The 6,285-nt window shown below is 48.5% G+C and overlaps 1 long non-coding RNA gene across 2 annotated transcripts; it reads left to right on the top strand.

Annotated features, from left to right (window-relative positions):
• Positions 1-621: 621 nt before the first annotated feature.
• LOC110128517 (uncharacterized) lies at positions 622-5,322 on the top strand. Of its 2 annotated transcripts, none has more exons than XR_011488673.1 (2): positions 622-844; positions 5,159-5,322. It is a non-coding gene; the product is annotated as an uncharacterized lncRNA (long non-coding RNA). The 2 variants fall into 2 exon arrangements; XR_002311195.1 differs by having other exon boundaries at positions 622-819.
• The last annotated feature ends 963 nt before the right edge of the window (positions 5,323-6,285 follow it).

Below are 6,285 nucleotides of genomic sequence, written 5' to 3' on the forward strand. Positions count from 1 at the left end.
CTCACAAAAGCTACTGTCGAGTTCAGAACAAACACAGGGGGTATGTTTAGTTATTTGTTTTTGTAGTAAAATAAAATATTTATTATCCGCAGACACCTACTGTGAACAGAGGGGGAGGCCACCGTGTTTTATCTCGCCGGTGTCATGTTTGACTTCCATTAGGGATGGATTACAGACCTGTGGGTTTTCATGAATTCAGAAAGTCCACTTTGAACACTGATTTCAAAGCCTACAGGGGGTGTGAGAATGTAAGAACACAGCTTTGGAGGAAGGAACCTGTTGCATCTGGCAAGCACCTTGTGTTTGATAAGGCAGATCGGAGGTTCCCTGCGAGAGAGAGGCCAGGCTGCTTCTCCCTTAATAAGATGACTTTAAAGGGAGCTTTCCTATTGTTTCCTCCACTCTTTCCTCAAGGTGTACACAATTAATTCAGTCCTGGAGTCCTGAGGAAATCACCATTGTATCAGCCGGCTTTGCCTTCTTGTCTCTCTAACGCATCACAGGGAATCGGGAAGTACACGAATCGTCAGGGGGCTCTGCCTGCCGCCGCCGCGCCTGCCGGGCCGCCTCGCGCACGCGCCGGCACGCATGCGCCCACGAGCCTGCGCGCATGCGCCCGCACAGCCCTGTGGCCCTCGGGGCCGGCGGGAGAAGGTCGCCAAAACCCAGAGGAGCGCCGCCATTGACGTCCACCTACGGGCCCATCACACCTGCCTCCAGGTCTGAGCAGCGCGCTCGAAAACGCCCTGGCAAACCGTCATCTGTCTGAAGGAGGGGGTCTCGGATGAAAGAGGGTGAGGAACCCGCACGTTTTTCCAGGTGAGGAACCCGCACGTTTTTCCAGGTGAGGAGAAGAGTCTGGGGTTCTTCCAGGGGCTTTGACCTTAGGGATGTAAATGTCTCAGGAAAGAGAGTCTGGGTTCACCCTGTCCTGTCAGGGAGGATGGAAGAAAGGTTCCTGGGTGAGGACCTCACCGAGTTAGGTGTGGGGTCTTCAGAGGAAATATTCTAACGGCCTCCTTGGGATCCCCGCAAGCTCCTTACTCGGCAAGTGTCTGGCAGGGGTGAGGACCCTTTGATAAGCAAGGTGGAGACGGGGGAGGATTGGATTAAAATGTGGGGACAACCGTGGAACTAGAAAACCCCCCGGTCTGATCACTGAAATGCCATCTTCAGGGTGACACGAAAGCTGTGCTTAGTTGCTGTCATGTTTGACTCTTGTGAGCCCATAGACTGTAGCCTGTCAGGCTCCTCTGTCCTTGGGATTCTCCATGGAGTAGGTTGCCATTTCCTTCTCCAGTGACACCGAAGGGAAAGGTATAAAATGGAGTCCGTGGAAACCTGTAAAGGGGCTCGCCACACGGTACCCTAGTCCTTGGCTGAACTAGCACTGAGGGTCTGTGCCCTAGTGGGAAGTCTGCTCACACCTAGAGCCTACTGCCACCTAGAAACAACACTGCCTTCACCCTGAAGACTAAGACCCAGAGAGCATGATGCACGTGACAGTTTTGCCTTTTCTAACTGACGCAGGCTACCTGAAGGAGAGCATGGCCCTAATTCAAGTTATTTTCCACGGCGTCCTTTTGAGGACAAGCCCTGGACATGGTTCCCACACATGAGAACACTACAAAGAACATTCTGCTGGGAGTCAGGGGAGCTGGGAAGAGGGGTAGGTTCTGGTTCATGTTCAGTACTGACTGGTGAGTGGATTCAGGCCACCTAGCATTCCTGGGTCTCTTGGGCAACAACGATGTCCTTCAGATGCTGAATCTCAACTTTAGGAAAAGCAGTGCCATAAGATATCAGGGTACCCTCGCTCCATCACCCCCGACTGCCCTTTGCCATCTGGCTGGCGAAGTTCCAGGGGACTTGGGCTCAGCCTGGAACCTGCTGTGTCTAGGACAAACCCACCCCCATCTCCCTACCTCCCATCCCCACCCCATCAATTTTGACTGCAGTGAAGAGGGAGATACATGCTCTATGCTTGGCGTTTAGGAAGCTGTGCTGAGTCTCACACAGTCTTTCTGTGCTTTGGGGCTTTTCACACATGGGCATCCTTAACCCTCTGCTCAGGGGCAGAATGGCCTGTGTCATCACCTCAGTCCTCAAGCCAAAGGCATGTCTGCCTAAGCACCCGATCAAGGGCTCCTTGAAGGCAGAGGCTGAGATTCATGGACACCCCAGTGACATGCTCACGGCCTTGCATGTAACATCTAACCGAGGTTAATCTGAGCAGAATTACTCCCGAGCAGGGTGAGCACTTTGGAACTTGCCAAGGTAACACAGAATACATGCATGCATGTGTGTGTGCTCAGATGATAGCTTCAGTTGTGTTCGACTCTGTGTGACCCAAATGGGCTGTAGCCTGCCAGGCTCCTCTGTCTGTGGGATTCTCCAGGCAAGAATACTGGAGTGGGTTGCTATGCTCTCCTCCAGGCGGTCTTCCTGACCCAAGGATAGAACCTGTGTCTCTTATGTCTCCTGCATTGCAGGCAAATTCTTTACTGCTGAGCCACTGGAGAAGCCCAACACAGTACACATGTCTATATTTTTCACTTCTAATTACTTATGTTTTAATGGTGACTTTCATTCATTTATTCAAACATTCAAGACGTACTAATTGAGAAGATAGAGTATTTCCCAGCTCCTCCAAATCAAATACGACAAGTCCTGGGAGTGTGGCTGAGTTTCCAGCTATTCCTGGGAGGAAGGCCTCTGCTTCTGACACCTGCCTCTTCAAGGACCAGCTGCCTTCCTGTCCCCTGCCTGACCATTGGTCCACCTACCCTCAAAACATACAAAGTTTCTTTCCAGTGCATCACCTTTTTAGCTGCTCCATGGGTATTTCTGGTGTGGAAGGCCCCAGCACACATGCCTGCTATGTCCCCAGGTAGCCTACAGGGGATGATAATGTTCCTCGAGCATGGTTCATGAGTCAGTTAAGTGTCCATGTGTCTCGTGGAATATTTGCTCCTGGCTCCTCATTCTTCTAGATTCCTGGCTCTAGAATCCCTCTCTGGATGCTGTGGGCTCCAGAGCAGGAATTTCTGAAGCAGATGAATTATGGATACCTTGAGCAGGGCATTCCATAACACTGTCTCCCAGGAGCAGTTTGTATTTGCCTTCTAATCAAACCGGGGAGAAGAAGCCAGACTGTCACTGAACAGACATCCTGCTGTGGGTCAGGGAGTCAGCCCCTTGCCCAAACCATTGTCACTGCCTCACTGATGGCTGGACATCATGGGAAGCATGCATGCTTAGAATTTGCTGGAACAATCATGGCCATCCTGAAACCTTCATGCTTGAACCTCAGAGTCCTTGGACTAGCTTCTGAAAGTTTGCCCATGTGGAAGGTCAAGGCGCTTCCTGGAGAAAGAAAAAAGAGTCATGGTCACCCCCAGACATGAGAGCCCAACTTGAAGTTCCTTCTTGAATCTCCAAAGGCACATGGAGGTAGTTTGTGAACCAAGAATCCTCTCAGTTCTCTTTCACTTTTCTTTGCTTCTTCCCCTGTCTAATTTGATCTCCTTCCAAAAACAGATCTCAGGAGCTTCTGGGTTTGGATTGGGAACCTCTTATCAGAGGTTTAGAGCTTTCCTGATGGCTCAGATGGCAAAGAATATGCCTGCAATGCAGGAAACTGGGTTTTGATCTGTGGGTTGGGAAGATCCCCTGGAGAAGGGAATGGCTACCCACTCCAGTGTTCTTGCCTGGGACATCCCATGTATAGAGGAGACTGGCAGGCTACAGTCCATGGAGTCACAAAGAATTGGACATGACTGAGTGACTAACACTTTCACTTTTATCAGAGGTTCAGTTCTGTTGTGAGGAAAGACCTAGGGCTCATTCAGTAGCTGTGTGTCTTCCAGGTTTGCAGCACAACACACAGTATGCTTCTCATCCAGGGAGCAACCTGAAAAAGCTTGAACTTTGCTAAAACCCCACATACAGAAGTCTGCTTGTATGTGTGCTCTGGCATGCAGTATCACCACTGGAAAGTTGGAGTCCTTGTTTTTGCTTATCCACATGTGTATGGATGTCAAGGACACGACCAAGTGACTGAACTGAACTGGTGTCAATTAAGTGCTTTACCATACACCATCAAATTATCTTTGCTGTTGTTCTCTTTCAGTCACGCAGTTGTGTCCAACTCTTTGCAATCCCACGGACTGCAGCACTCCAGGTTTCCCTGTCCTTCACTATCTCCCGAAGTTTTCTCAACTCCATGTCCATTGAGTCAGTGATGCCATCTAACCATCTCACTCTCTGTCATCACCTTCTCTTCTTGCCTTCAGCCTTTCCCAGCATCAGGGTGTTTTCCGATGAGTCGGCTCTTTGCATCTGGTGGCTGAAATATTGGAGCTTCAGCTTCAGCATCAGTCCTTCCAATGAATATTCAGTGTTGATTTCCTTTAGGATTGGCTGGTTTGATCTCCTTGCTGTCCAGAGGACTCTCATGAGTCTTCTTCAGCACCACAGTTTGAAAGAATCATTTCTTCAGCACTCAGCCTTCTTTACGATCCAACTCTCATGTCTGTACATGGCCTTGACAAAATATCTCAGAATGTTTTAAAAAGCATTTGGGGATTTTTAGTTAGAAAGGTGCTATCTAAAATGGCATTCTATCTTTGTTTAGTACAACAGCTAGGTCCTTGCAACATTAAGTTCATGAATCAGACTCAGAAATTTCTGGAAATTAATAGTCCAGGTTCCCATGGCAACCTCCTTTGTTCCATTACACACATTTATAATGACGTTTCTTTTATTACTCAATCCCATAGTAATATTCCACGAGGCACACAATGAGGCTATATTTTTAGGGAAATGGCTAACTATGAGACAGGAAAAAATAGACTGACACCTCATCCCACTAGTTGAGTATCAAAAGGTCTACCACTGTGAGCAGAGATTTACAACCTGGATCTTCTAACTGTTTTCATTCTTTCATCCTGGACTTTATAGCACTCCTGCTTCATTAGAAGAGCTTTGGACAGCAACATGTAAACCCGCCACCGTGGCCTGGCCCGCTTCCCCTGTCTCTGGCATTAAAAAAAAAAAAAAAAAGCCCTGACCTTGAAGATCTTTTAACATATGTGAAATGTGTCATTGTAGACCAAGCCTGGACCTGCAAAATCCCATCCCAAGTCCTCTTTTTCAGCTGGATGCATCAGGCACAGAGAAGAGATCACATCCCATGAACCCACAAGGACCCTGGGAGGCTACACAGAATGCCAACCAGACACACTCTCCTGGAGCAACTACCATAATAATGTGCATTTAAAGAAAAATCATCTTATATTAAAACAAACACAAAGACATAAAGTCCTCGAATGTAAAGTGTATGTGTGAAGTTGCACAACACGACACAAGGTCTCATTCAGCAGATGCTTATGGGGCTCCTGCAAGAGTCCAGGCACCCTTCTAGGCTCTTTGCAGCTAAAACTCTCCAAGCACACACCACGGGCCAGGCACAAACAGCATTTCACTATCTTCCTTTGATTTTCACAAGGGCCTTAGAACTCCCATTTTCCAGATGAAAACATTGAGGCAAATGTACTTCAAGCAGCTTGCTAAAGGTTAGAGCCTGGGGAGTGGTCTAGTATCTGAAATCCAGCCTTGAGCTAGACTGCCTTAAAACTTTACAGAAACATCCCATTTTCTCGTAGCTTCCATAATCTCCAAATACCAAACTCCTCGACGAGGACCCATACCTCATTTTCCTAACTGCCTGGCACTACCCCACTGGTGCGCTGTCCTTACCCAGCAAGGAGTCTGGTGGGGAATGTGATATATGCTCCATAGCTCCCTTCCACTTCCCACCGCTGGACCAGGGCTGGCCAGGCTTTAGCTGAGACCAGAATCCTTTCTCACCTCCTCCTTTCTTATCTTGCTCCTGGTTCTCCTGTTAAAGGTGTTTCCAGAAGCTCATTCCTGCAATTAGCCACAAACATCTGAAACCCTGCCTCAGGCTCTGCTTCAGGGAACCTGACCTAAGGCAGAAGCCATACTAAGGTGCCCTTGAGGTCCGAGGTGGTGTAAATGGGGCTACAGAACATAGAGGCATCCTTTAGCCAACAGAAATCTACCTGCTGAAATGAACCTGTGTTTCAGATACGTGGTACAGAAACCTGGGGAAGGAAATATTACATTCACTTAAAATTCTCATAGAGACGGAAGTGGCCAGAACACCAATTAGAGACAGCATGTTCGTTTCCTGGGGCTGCCAGAGAAATGACCGCAGACAAACGGGCGGCTTAAAACCACAGCTCTCTCTGTATTCCCTCG

This window comes from Odocoileus virginianus, chromosome 7, assembly GCF_023699985.2.
Source record: "Odocoileus virginianus isolate 20LAN1187 ecotype Illinois chromosome 7, Ovbor_1.2, whole genome shotgun sequence".
NCBI lineage: Eukaryota > Metazoa > Chordata > Mammalia > Artiodactyla > Cervidae > Odocoileus > Odocoileus virginianus.